The 15,318-nt window shown below is 29.8% G+C and overlaps 1 protein-coding gene across 2 annotated transcripts in view; it reads right to left on the minus strand.

The window, feature by feature from the left end:
- LOC145683302 (brachyurin-like) overlaps positions 1-15,318 on the minus strand; it is a 365,263-nt gene that overhangs the window by 232,052 nt on the left and 117,893 nt on the right. The window lies entirely within an intron of this gene.

The raw sequence follows: 15,318 nt of genomic DNA on the forward strand, positions 1-15,318 counted from the left end.
GTGATGCTTTTAAAAATATTAAATTTACTGAGGACAGAGAGAAAAATAAAGGTAAAATATTTAGCGAGCATTGTGATATAACCTTAGACACCATTAACACTGTATTCGGTTTTAGTGAGAAGAAGTTAGAAACACAGAACATGTTGGAGATAAGATACCAAAGTTTCACCCATTCGATACAATTAATGTTCACTGTAATATAGCAGATGGTATGTTTGTTAAAGAATACACACATAGAGAAACAGGAATTATAGCATCATTAAAAACAGATGCCGAGTTTAAACATAGTATTATTTATGAGCCTACTTATCCATTATTTTTCCCTATATCGAAAGAAAAGTTTGACAATTTTGAGATAAGGATAACAGATGAGAAAGTTTCCTTAACTGAATTTGGTGGAGCTACAACAACTGTACTTTTAAAAACTAAGATTTTCTCTTAAATAAATAGGAAGATGTGTTCTATTAAAGGTTGTATGTTTAGTGTTCCTTATAACGAACTAAAGGATTTAAATATTGATCATGTATTAACAAAGAAACAACTTAGTGATAAATCTAAGAAAATTAAAGAAGGTAAAGCAATGGATTTAACTTTAACTACTGCACAAATGAAAAACGATTAAGAAAGAGCATATGGATTTTTTTATTTTTACAATTTCGGCCATTTTAGCAGCTTTAGGATCAGTTGGCTCATTAGCAGGTGGTGCAGCAGCGATTAATAAAACTGTACTGGATGCTAAGAAGAATAAACAAGACTTGAAGAACAAAAAAGATACAATATGGCTATAGAAGGAAAACATGGAGCGGGTAAACCAAAGAAGTCAAAAAACTAAAACCATTGACCAACTTTGATATAGAGAGGTTGGTTAAAGAATTAAAGATAAGAGGATTTAGATGTGTATTTATGAGTGACGAACTTCCACAAAAACCCTATATAAATGAGTGTGGTGTAGTTGACCTCGATAAATCAGAAAACGTTGGTACTCATTGGATATGCTATTGGAAAAATAAACAAAAAGTACGTGTTCGATTCTTATGGTGGTGTACCTCCTAAACAACTAGTACAATATCTTGGCACCAAAAACTTATTTTACAATGATGAACGAACACAAGACTTTAATTCAGTTATATGTGGTCATCTTTGTGTTAAGGTTTTAAATCTTCTAAATCAAGGGTATTCTTTTAGTGATGTTATGTATATGATTAAAAATGATTAAATATGATTAAGTTTAAGTACTTTTATGGTTTATATCCATAAAAGTTTTGTTTTAAAATAAATATGGAAGCTATACTCAATAGATTTTTGGATTATTTTGAGAAGCGTGAGGATGTACTAGATGCACTAGTTAGATTTAATTTTAATTGGTATTTTCGGGATGTTACTAAGATGGACTTAAAAGATAAAAACAACGCATGCACAGTTGTTCAGTTATGGAAAATGTTAATACCTAAATTTTTGTACACGGAAGAAGAGTTGGTAAAGTTATATCCAATAATTACCTTAAAGGACATGTTATCGAATTATAGTTCTATGGCATTAAAATGCAGAAATTGTGGTAGTAAGTCATTAACAAAAGGTAAAAGTACATACATTTGTGGTGATTGTTCTGTAGCGAATGGTTTTGTTTACAGTACTAATGAAGGAATTAGAGCTGCTTGTGTGAGAAAATCATGGTATGATACTACAAAAAGATTTAAGTTACAGTTATCTCGTTTGCAAGCTTTACAGGATAGAATTATTCCTTATGATGTGTTAAAGGTGTTAAATAATGAATTTAGAAATATACCAAAACATTTATTATCAACAAAAAAAGATGTTCTAGAAGTACTAAAGAAAAATAAATACACAAAATATTATGATGATGTCTATTTAATACACTATCACGTTACCGATCAAAAGCCATTAAACTTACGGCATATGGAGGAAACACTTATAAATGAGTTCGAAAACTTATACGAAACCTTTAAAGAACTGTATCCGAAAAGAGTATTGTTTATTAACTTAAAATGTGTTTTGTACCAGCTGTTGAAAAAGCACTATGTTCATGTTGATATTGATTTTAAACACTCATCTAAACAAATAGAGATGTTAAAGAAATGGTTTGAAAAATTAGGATGGGCATTTTCTGCATAATAAATGAGTATGGATATATTCGGTAATGTTAAAGATAGAAAAGATAATGTTGATATTAGTGAAGAAAAATTAAAATTGTTGGAGAATTTAAATGATGTTGTTAGCGTAAGTCAACTTATATCAATAGAAGCACAATTAGAGAATGATAGAAAACGATTTGAAGATGCATTAGAAACGTTACAATACACATACATCAAGAAAGAAGTTTTTTCAAAGGGTTAGGATGGATACTACTAAATTGATTATGCAAAAAGAAACTATACCTCTATTATATCGATTGAGAATTAAGAATGTTAAGGAGCCAATCTTTAAAATATTCAATCTCTCTAATGGCTACAACTTTCTCTATAATGGAAAAATAATGCACATGGAATTACGTTTGGACAAATACTTTCTAGAGATATATTTAGGTGATACTTTGATTCAAAATTTACATTTTAACTTTAACAAGAATGATATAATAACGATTAAACCAAATAAAAACTCAGCTATGGAAGAAGGACAATTATTGTTTGTTGTATTGTACATAGAAAGAGAGCTTTCCTAAGGACGTTTGCTATATAATAAATATGGATATTTTTGGTAACATTAAAAGTATAAAAGAAGAATCTAGAGAAATTTTTACATCTTGGGTCGATTTTAAGAACAAAAGATTGGTTAATGTATCTAATGTTATTGATAAACGAGATGTTGTAACATTAGAACAGCTTGAATCAGTGAAAGAACAGTTTAATTTACTTACAAGAAAAGAAATTGTTGAAGTTCCAGAAGATGATCTTGGGAAACCAGCCTTTTTTGTATATAATATAGCTGCTGCCTTCAAATTTCTTTACAGATGTAGGTTAATGGATATAAAATCAAGTCTTAATAAACATCTTATAAACTTATTTTTAATGACGTTTTAGTTGAAAGGTTTCCATTACACTTTAATATAAATGATCAGACCATCTAAAGATTCTGATTTAAAAGAAGGTAAGTTATTATTGATTATTATGTATATAGAAATAGAAGATGAAGATGAAAACGAATCAAGTGATGATTATGATAACGTTAAAAGTATAGTATTAGGTAGTGATAAATTTTAATTTTTTGTTGACTTTCTATACAATAAATAATGATGATCTATTGTGTTAAGTGTAAGAAATTCACAGATACGGCGAAAGATGCCATTAGAATTTAACAAACAAAGAACGGGAGATATCTAAAGAAAGGTATTTGTTCTGTATGCGGTGTTACCAGAACTCAATTCGTTAAAAAGCAAAATTGACTAGAAGAAGGCAAAGGTATTAGAGAAGACATTATAGAAGAAATTCACAAACCATCTAGAAAAAACTGACAGATTAAGTGTAGTTATAAAAGGTATCGACGATCTTTGGCAAGCTGATCCTGTTGAAATGGATAGTGGAGTATTAAAAGGTGTTTCCAAATTAAACAAAGGGTATAAGTATCTGCTAACGATTATAGATGTGTTCTCGAAATATGCGTTTGCTGTTCCTGTTAAAGATAAGAGTGGTAAAAATGTTACAGAAGCATTCGAATCCATATTAGGAATGAGAAAACCTAGTAACTTACAAACTGATCAAGGTAAAGAGTTTTACAATAAAGAATTTAAGAAGTTAATAAGGAAAATAAGATTAATCATTACTCAACCTGTAGTGGTAAGAAAGCTTCTGTTGTTGAGAGATTTAATAGAACACTTAAACAGAATATGTGGAAGAAGTTTAAAACACAAGGAAATTATAAATGGATAGAGATATTACCAACATTGGTTAGTGAGTATAATAATAAATTACATACAACAATTGGTTTAAAGTCTATAAAAATTAATAAGAAGAATGAGCGAACAAAATTGGAGAAAGTCTATAAGAAAGAATATAAGCGTGTTAAACCCAAATACAAGTTAGGTGATCATGTTCGTATAAGTAAGTCAAAAGGGTTATTTGAGAAATGATATACACCTAATTGGTTAACAGAAGTATTTGTTATTAGTGAAGTTATTCAATATAATCCACCTACATATAGAATTAAAGATTTAGAAGAAGAGGATGTACAAGGTAGATTTTACGAACCAGAACTATTAAAGACGAAACATAAAGATGAATACTTGGTGGAAAAGCTGTTAAGAAAGAAAGGTGATAAAGTATATGTTAAATGGCTAGGTTTTGATGATTCACATAATAGTTGGGTAAATAAAAGTAATGTTGTAGTGTAAATATAAATTTTTGTATTTTATGGAATAATAACCATAAAAAGAAAATTAAGTTAAAACTTTATCGATAGCTAAAATCATGGTGATAAGAGTCTATTTGTGTGGGTAAAAACTCTGAAAATTATTAAATTAACATTTTTGTATGACAAATATGAGTACTATGGATAATTCGTATAGTTTAAATAATATTTGCTATGAACAGATTAAAGATGATTACTGGTATGGTATTTTTGGTGATTTTAAGTTAATTATAGATAAGAGTTCAGGATACTTCAACGCTACTAAGTTGTGTCAGAGTGGTGGTAAAATATTCAAAGAAAGGTTAAAGTTACAAAAATGAAAAGAACTATTATTCTATTACAATAAAAAGGCGATGCGGACGATTCTACCAACCGCTTTATGTACACAATCAAAGGTGGAGAAAGAGAGACAAATATAAATTAACAGGAATATAGGTAAGAAAACAACTAATATTAAGTATTTTGTTTTGGATCTTGAATGAGTTTTACGATAAGTGTTATAATATTATAGAAGATTAGTTCACACAAAACTTTAAGCAGATTCAAGAAGATCAAGGAGAGTTGCAAAGAAGAGTAGAAGAAATAGAACGACAAATGAATGAATTACGTGTAACAATGAGAAACAAGAAAAGGAAATAAATCATCTTAAAAGAATCGCAGCACCATATACAGATAATGTTTCAAAAGATAATTGCCTAATCATATATAAGAAGAACAAACCTAATGATCCTTTCCCTTATTATGCTATCAGATGTCAAAAGAGAAGCCTATATAAGCCTCTTAATGAAGCAGAAGAAAAATATCCGAATCATGTAAAAATATATGAAAAGTTTAGAGATCCTAACAGTATTAAGCTATTCAACCTAATGCAGCAAGAAGTAGATATTCGTAAAGGTAAGAGTAATGAGTTTTGGACACCACTATCAGAAGAAGAATTGATTAAAGAAATTGATTGTTTATATGATCGGTTAATATCGGATAATTAAGGTTAATATCTGATAATTAAGGTTAATATTAGATAATTAAAGTTACAACTTTTATGATATAATAGTCATAAAAGATAACTAGGTTAATGTTAGATAATTTAAGTTACAACTTTTATGATATAATAGTCATAAAAGATAACTAGGTTAATGTTAGATAATTTAAGTTACAACTTTTATGATATAATAGTCATAAAAATAATTGAGGTTAATATTAGATAATTAAAGTTACAACTTTTATGATGTAATAGTCATAAATAGATAATTAAGGTTAATATTAGATAATTAAAGTTACAACTTTTATGATATAATAGTCATAAAACGTAATGTTAGTTAAACATTAAACAAACCATCTGTTGTAACATCGAATGCTAAATTCAATATACCACCTAAATGAGGATTATTACGGTATTTTCTTATTAAAGCTCTCCAATCTCCGTAATGTCTAAATAAATATAAACTCTACAGAGAGGTGTTGATAAATTGAGATGTTATGCCAATGAACTCTGTCTTTGAACTCTGCAATAAATCCTTCTGTTAAATTTTGAAATATAGAAATTATTTCCCAATCTACTTTGTCAGCGTAATCTCTTATAAGATTTTCTGATAATTGTTGAGTTCCAGATAAGCGCCCCCAAGAAACTTTATCTGCATGTTCTCGTATAAAGGCTTCAGAAAGTTTGTTTCCATAAGATATAGCATCAAAATCAACTTTATCTATAAACTCATTAATAAATTCTTCAGATAGGTTTTGATTATGATACTTCTTTCCAATCAACTCTATCTGAAAATTCTCTTATAAAGTCTTCTGATAAGTCTTGGCTTCCTGAAATAATCTCCCAATCAACTCTATCTGAAAATTCTCTTATAAAGTCTTCTGATAAGTCTTGGCTTCCTGAAATAATCTCCCAATCAACTTTATCAGCTAATTCTCTTATAAACTCTTCTGATAACTTTTTCCATGAACATATTTCGCTCAAATTAAGTTTCTGCAGATATTTGCGTATGAAATCTTCTGTAATGTGATCATAGTTATATTCCTCCTCATAATCATCATAACCTATAGATAACCATTGTTCATCAGTCAGTGAATCTAATATCTCATCAGACAAATTCATAACGTTTGCATTGAGAATATTTTGTATAAGAAATGAGTTGTTTTCTTTAGTGGCTTTCTTGAACAAATGATCAAACATACCTATGGAGATGCTGAAATTTATTTTGTCTTCATCATTTTAACCACCAATATGTAAATATTTACATACACAATCAAATATAGGTTTGTAAGATAATATTTCCTTAGAACTAGTCATGATTGTTTTTATTCTTAGATTTTTTAAATTTACCTCATTTTTGTTGGTTTTCTATATAATAAATATGGAGAAAGAATTTGATTTATTACATGATAGACTTAAACTAATTCATCATGTTCTTAAACTCTTAGCAGCACTACTAGAGAAGCAAATACTGTTAAAGAAAAAATAATTATTAATAATGCAACAAAAAACATCTGATTTGAGTAGAGATGATGAATATAAATATGGTAGTGGTAATTATGATGATGATGATGAGTAAGTTTACAAAAAGGATTTAATTTTAATATTTGTATATGGGACTTTGATGGGTTATTCTCATCAAAGTCGTGTTCTAATACAACGCGTAATATGTAGACAATGGCAGGAGTGTACAATGTTAAGCGTTGTATTAGGATATAGGAACTAAAAATAGTACAAAAATTAACAGAAATCATCCGGCGAAGATAAAAATTGAGTAGTAAGATTTTCTATATAGTAAATAAGATGAGTAATTATAGTAGATTTACTGTAATAGAGTTAAGACGACCATGTAAAGAAAAGGGAATCAAAAGATATTCCCGATTTAGAAAAGATGAACTAATAAACCTTCTTAAACAATATGATGATGAACAAAGCAGAAAACAGATTAGAGACTTACTCCCATTTAAACAAGAAGTAATTGAAGAACCGAAAATCAAAGTTGAATCAGTACCAATTGATGTAAAACTTAAAGAAACGACAATGAAATCAAGATTAGAAACATGGAAATTTACAACAGATTACAAACCACAAGATCCACTTGAACAATATATTAGTGCAACATCTAAAGCTATATTAAACATATTACATATTATCTTAATTAAACACAGTTCATTAAAAGCTAATATTTATATAAGTTGTACATATAAGAAAGGTGAAGAAACTCAAAACTTCTATTTTAACAATGAAAACCAAGAAATATATCAATCAAGTAATTTAAAAGAAGAAATAACTATGATGAAAGAAAGATTAAGAACAAGAATGAATGAGTTCCAAGCTAGAGGTTGTGGCTGGGCTCTTATAAACATTAACTTTTTACAACTAGCAATCGTCCAATATACACCATATAGAGGATCGACATACATAGAATTACCTGATAAAATTAAAAATAAACAAACAGTCATAAATGTAAAGAACGAAGATGAAAAATGTTTCTTATATTCAATTTGTTCTGCACTATACCCAGTTAACAAAGATCCACAACGACCTTCCAAGTACAAGCAAGCTGTTAAATACTTAGAAGAAAAATTTAAAAATATTCATTTTCCTGTAAAACTACGCGATATTCCAAGAGCTGAAAAATTACTTAATATTTCTATAAATGTTTATGCATATGATAAAGACTATTCAATCTATATACTACATCACACAGAAAACAAGCAAGAAAATCATGTCAATTTATTATATATAAAAGAACAAAATGAAGATCAAGTTAAAACACCCTATTGTTGGATTAAGGATTTAAGCAGACTAGTATGTGCACAGTTAACTAAATGGAGAGCTCAAAAATTTTTATGTGATAGATGTTTGTTATACTTTTACTCACAAGACGCTTTAAATAAACATGAGCAAGATTGTTCGTTAAATGAACCAGTAAAAATAATAATGCCTGAAGAAGGTAAATGTGTTGAATTTAAAAACTACCAATACACAATGAAAAAGCCATTTGTGATTTATGCTGATTTTGAATGTTTGTTACATAAAGTTATGGGCAGTGAAGAATGTTATGGGCCGGAAGATGAATCATATACTAAAAATATCAGCAACATAAGCCATCTGGATTTTGTTATTATGTAGTAAAAAGCGATGGAAGTAAAACTAATCCTGTTTTGTGTAGAGGTGTAAACGCTGCTAATAAATTTATAAGACTGTTAACAAAAGAAGCTAGACACATATCGAACATATACAAACAAAATAATGAATTACCATTAACAAAATGTCAGAGAAAAGAGTTCAAAGAATCTAAATGTTGTTATTACTGTAAGCGGGAGTATACTAAAGAAAATCATAAAGTTAAGCATCATGATCATATAACAGGAAAATTTGTAGCACCTCTATGCAATAACTGCAATTTAAAAGTTAAAGTACCAAAGTTTGTACCAGTAATAATACATAACTTGACCGGATATGACTCACACTTGTTTATAAAAGAACTTGGATGTAATAAAGAAGAAATAGATCTAATACCCAATAATGAAGAAAGATACATATCATTCAGTAAAAAGATTGGAACTATTAAATTGAAATTTGTAGATTCATTTAGATTTATGGCTTCTAGTTTAGACAAATTGTCATCGAACTTGAAACGTGAACAAATGATACATACCCAGGACTTTTATCCTAATCAAAAACAGTTTCAACTTGTAATAAGAAAAGGTGTTTACCCATATGATTATGTTAACAATTGGGATAGGTTTAGAGAAAGAAAATTACCCCTAAAGGAAGCACTCTTCAACAAGCTTATGAACACACATATAAGTGATGAAGATTATGAACATGCAAAGAAAGTATGGGAAACGTTTAACATTAAGAATCTCGGACAATACCATGATTGATATTTGAAAACAGATGTATTATTGTTAGCAGATGTGTTTGAGAACTTTAGAGAAACATGTCTTAAATTTTATGGTCTTGATCATGCTTGGTATATGACGGCACCAGGTTTAGCTTGGGATGCAATGTTAAAGATGGCAAATATAAAATTAGAATTGCTGTGAGATTATGATATGGTATTAATGGTAGAGAAAGGTATAAGAGGCGGGATTAGTCAGTGCTCAAAAAGATATGTTAAAGCAAATAATAAGTATATGGAAGATTATGGTAAGAATAAAGAAGATTCTTACTTAATGTATCTAGATGCCAATAACTTGTATGGGTGGGCAATGAGTCAATATCTACCGTATAAGGGATTTAGATGGTTAAGCGAAGATGAGATAAGAGAAATAGATTTTACAAGTATACCTGATAATTCTGATACTGGCTATATATTAGAAGTTGATCTTGAATATCCTAAAGAATTACATGACTATCACAAAGACTATCCATTAGCTCCTCAAAATATATGTCCGCCTGGTTCAAAACAATCGAAGCTATTAACAACCCTATATGACAAAGAAAAATATGTAATTCACTATCGAAACCTAAAACAATGTCTTTCACTTGGATTAAAACTTAAGAAGATACATCGAGTAATAGAGTTCGAACAATCAGATTGGTTAAAGAAATATATTGATTTAAACACACAAATGAGAACGAAAGCAACAAATGATTTTGAAAAAGACTTTTATAAGCTCATGAATAATTCACTATTTGAGAAGACTATGGAGAATATTAGAGAGTTAATATTAAACTTGTAAGTGATGAGAAAAAATACGAGAAACTTGTAGCAAAACCAAATTATAAGAGTACTACAGTTTTTCAGCAGTTCACATGAACAAGATTAAAGTGCAATTTAACAAACCGTTTTATGTTGGTATGTCAATTTTAGATTTATCAAAATATTTAATGTATGATTTCCATTATAATGTGATGAAACCAAAATATCAAGACAAAATAGAAGTATGTTATACAGTCACCGATGTAATCACTCATACCATATCCAAACGGAAGATGTGTACGAGGACATGAAAAATTATATTGATTACATCGACACGAGTGATTACCCTAAAGATAACAGATATAAGATACCACAGGTCAATAAGAAAATACTTGGTAAGATGAAAGATGAACTTAAAGGAACAATCATAGAAGAATTTGTTGGTTTAAGATCAAAAATGTACTCAATCAGGTTCGAAAAAAATAAATGTTGTAAGAAAGCAAAAGGAGTTAAGAAAAATGTTGTAAGTAAAGAACTATCATTTAACGATTATAAAGACTGCTTGTTCAATCAAAAATAATATTATAAGTAGATGAACTTGATTAGAATTTATAAGCACGATTTGTATAGTATAGAAGTAAATAAGTTAGCTTTAAGTTACGTAGATGATAAGAGATGTGCTTTAAAGGATGGGATAAATACCCTGCCATGGGGGTATTATAAGTTGGAAGAGTTGTAGTTTTAGATGTAAAATTTTAGATTGTAAGTTTTTAGATGTATTTTTTTTTATGATTTTAAATGCCATAAAAGCCTACTCAACCTCACTTTAACATTGTAGTTATGGGAATACTTTGCGCATAACGCTACTTCATTCATTTCTATGTCTAAATAATCTGGTTCGAAAAAAGGGTCCAAATTGCGCTCGTAGTTAGGTTAATATTCTACTAATATTATTTATTTATGTAGTAGCCAATGCACTTTGTTAATTCTTTTTTTTTTAATTTATTAATTTCTAAAATGCATAAATGCTTATGTACAGTTAAAGCTGTCTATGTTGTCCAGCATCAGTTCTATTGAATAATAGACAACTTAGACTTGTTTCCAATTTACAGAAAATAAGTGTGATTGTTGTATTTTCAGAATAGGATTTCTACAATTACTTGATTATAAAATTTCAATGCGCAATGGCAGGACAACTACTTTTAAATAATACATAACAATATACAGTACCAGAAAGAATTACTGCAGTATGTTTAATATATATAGGGCAAATGTGGTAAAATGATCCCTGCAGATAAATTGATCCCCTACCTCTACAGCGGAAACTACTGGCGCTACCTGTCGTATCGCGTATTTGCTACGTCACACATAATAAGCTGTCCTTTTTCATCACTTCTCTATGAGTGAAAAACGTTTTGTTAGTCTTCCAGAGGGAAAAATAACATTTCCATAACATTGTCTATAAGGTAAGTGTTATTTTTTACTTTATTTGTACTAACGCATGAATTAGAATAAAATGAGAGATTATTTGTTGAAAAGCCAGTGTTTAACTCTATACATTTAGCAATACAGGTGGAAGTCTAAATGTTTTGACACACAAAAACGTATTTAACAGAAGCCATATGAAAAGGCAAAATAATTCCAGGATCATTTGACCTTAGGATTTTCCATTTTCTTAGGGATCATTTTGCCAATTTGTTTATTTCACTCAAGTTAATCCTAATGAAATCCTTGGAGATACGCCTACTATAAGTGATGTCCACCAGAAACCGTCAAACCTTTCTATTTCTCCTGTTCTGGAAGTTTTTTTCCAAAATTAAAGTAATATAAAAATAGGCATTGATTTCTAAAATTAAGAAGTTGCAAGGCGCATAAAAGAAATATTGTCTGCTTTTGACGACGAATCCATGACAAATACCGGGTGCATCTATTGTCATTACTCAAATTCAAAGCCTGCTGGAGGTGACAGTATGATAATGTGTCAGCAGTTCCAAGAATGGGTCCACGATCAGTGTGTTGATGTTGATAAAGTTGCAGATTTCTTTGTATATGACATGTGTTTTGCTACTTAGGCTACAAGAAAGCTGATTCTCAAAAAATCATAACAGAACTAACTTTAAGAAAATGTTTTCTATGTTGAACAATATATTAGCCTACCTTAACGAACTATAAATACTATTATTACTAACATGTTTTAACAACTATTACTACATCTTGTACTCCATTGTTTTTAAAAAATAATATCATTTTTGTAAGTTTACAATATTTTTCTATTATTTTCGATGGAGGGATCATTTTACCCACCCCTAAATCAAAATGATCTATTATCAATAGGTTGAAATTTGTGTTAAAATAATATCAAACATATTTATTGACAATGTTCGAAATTGCATGTTAGAAACCTGAGATAATACCTTATCCTACCGACACAATTACCAAAATATAGATCATGATTGCTAAGATTTCGAGGCCAGTTCGTCTTAAGGGGATCATTTTATCCACTCTCCCCTACATGCCTTTCTCTTCCTGAAAATATTCTGGTATACTGAATTATTCGGACTGAAAACACAATAACACGAGCAACCATAAAATAGAACCTTACGTACGCACTTTATTGAAATTCATATTGTAGCAAACTGAGTTATTCAGAATGAAAACAAGAAAAGGAAAATTATACAGTACGTAGAAAAAAATATATGCAGTTTATATGACTTTTTTTCAGTTGTTACTGTTTTTTCTTATTGCAAAATATGGTCTTTTTCTTTCTTTTTTCCTTTTTTGGCACGTATCCACATTATAATTTGGTACTTAGCTACCTCTTGTTAATGAGCTGTAAGAGTTTCCCCTAGGAGCAAAATATGTTTTGAATAAATCTTAAGGGAATTCATATGTCCAAACCTCCGCTGTCATTCGACAAGCCGTCATGTGCCAATAGTTGACAATTGAGATGGTTAACTTTAACCTTGAGAATTTTTCGGAATTACTATAGCCCCTCACTGATGAAAGGAGACGATACAGCTTTTGGTTTTACCAAAAGATACAGGGTACAGAAATATGCAAACCGTTTCCAGTATCCTTGTTCGTGTCTTTCCTTGTTCACATTTTCCTCCACAACCCTTTATCAGGGTAGTGTTCTGGCCATTGACCTCCAAGAACAAATGTGGGAATCTATGCTTCCTTGTCTCCAGTCACAAATACAGAACATCTGCCTCTCAAATGGGAATACGAAAAATAACGAAACGGTATTTTGCGTGGCTAAGATATGCAGGTAAATTTATCATTATTATCATAGGGTAAACATTGCTTCAATGCAGCCAACTTCCAAGACAGAAAGGTGATCGACATACATAGTACGTAACGAATGTCTTATGGGAAAATGTAGGTTCAAGACTAACCTGGACTAAGTACATATATGTTACCAGGCTCAAGGCTATGTACATATATGTTACGGTATTTAAATAATAATAATAATAATAATAATAATAATAATAATAATAATAGTAATAATAATAATAATAATAATAATAATAATAATAATAATAATAATAATAATAATAATAATAACGTACCTTTAAAAATCCATGATGATGTTCCTCTGATGATCCACTTCTAACAGAGATTGGAACTCACCATATGTGATGGATGAGAGAGGTGCTGGTAGAGGATTCCTAAAATGAACTTCAAGACGCACACAACCATGATTGATGAGATTCCAATGCTGCACAACGCTGGAATCTTGCGTAATGTCGAAAACAATGTAGTGTATCCTTGAGCAAACGCAAGGCGAGGAATATTGTTGCCACGATTGGAAAAGTGAATACCTGATCCACAGAATAAGGTATAATATGAAGAAACATAGAGGTAGTTTTTGAAATTTCGTTGTAAAGGTTTTAAAGGTACAGGTTTTCCATCAATGTGTAATGAGAGAAATTCATGTCAAAATGTTTCAAATGAAATGTATTTGAAGTTATCGTTCCTGTATAGGCATCATTTTGAGTAAACACCACACTGACTCGAGTTGGCAATACTTCCATAAATAAATTATCATTCGTTTTTGATTAAAGATCCTTTAGAATGACGAATGACTTCATTTGTACCCTTATGAGAGGATATTTTGTTGTTGTTGATTCTACAACCTGGTTGTGTGCTAGTTTTATTGTAGCACTAACATTAATCTTTTTAATATGTAAAGCAGCGTCTAAAATATTCACTTAAGCCACAACAGACAAATCACTAGCGATGAGACAAAAGTTTGGCTTTGTAAGAATTAACTTGATGTGTAATTCTACTCTTTGGAATAAAAATTTATCCTGATTAAAATATCACAATGAAGATGTCCAATCATATCAATTTTTTAATGTTTTTTGTTAATTCATAACGTTGTTGCAATTCTCTATTACCACTAGATGTTGCATCCATATATCCAACAGTATCTTGAAACCAGAATGAACATTGAAGGTGAGTATTTTTAGCAGAATCATCATAATTTAACAGTTTTTTAATGTATGGTCGATCTGGATGATTACGAGATGGAAATGAAATCAATTTGTTATTTAAATTCATTTCCACTTCACTGAACATAGAATTTAAAAAGTCATTAATAGGAGTCACAGCTTAATCACTTTCAACAAATGCTGTTCCGTCAGGCTTAACGATTTGAGCTACAATGTAAGGAAGAGTATGTGGTAGATCTATGTATGCATCACTTGTATCTGGGTTGACAAATTCTATAGGTGCATTATCAGCTAGTGAACTGATTGGTTTGTATGTAACACCATGATTATCCAATATACTGGTTTGCGTTAGTTTTTTTTTAGAAAAAAGGTATCTTGTTCACTTTTTACACACTCGCAGGATTGATGATGTAAGAAAGCCATGATGATGATGATTTAATCAAAGATATCGTGTGATAATTTCCTCTTTTTATACGACTGATTTTTCTTAGTTTTCTGTGTACGTTTCCTCTAGCTCTTCCAAAGAAATAATCATCCAAGGAAATATCCAATACCATGTCCAACTTGATAAGGTGATCCAACATAAGTGTTTCCAGTTCAAGAAAGAGCTTGTTTTTGATAATATTCTAAATATGGATTATTCATATTTCTTGAAGTTGGCGCACTAGACGAACATTTAGTTTAACGCATACATTTCCGAAGGTGAATGTCAGTGGAGAGCCTGTACTATCTCTTATATCTATTTTGATATGTTCAAAATCCATTTTCTCTATAGGGTCATAATGTGGAGGATTAAAAATTTCTATGACAATACCTACAAATGTATGATTCACACATGATCCATATTCATAATACTTAATAATGGTGCT

This window comes from Thermobia domestica, chromosome 4 (assembly GCF_964235325.1).
Source record: "Thermobia domestica chromosome 4, izTheDome1.hap1.1, whole genome shotgun sequence".
NCBI classification, from domain to species: domain Eukaryota; kingdom Metazoa; phylum Arthropoda; class Insecta; order Zygentoma; family Lepismatidae; genus Thermobia; species Thermobia domestica.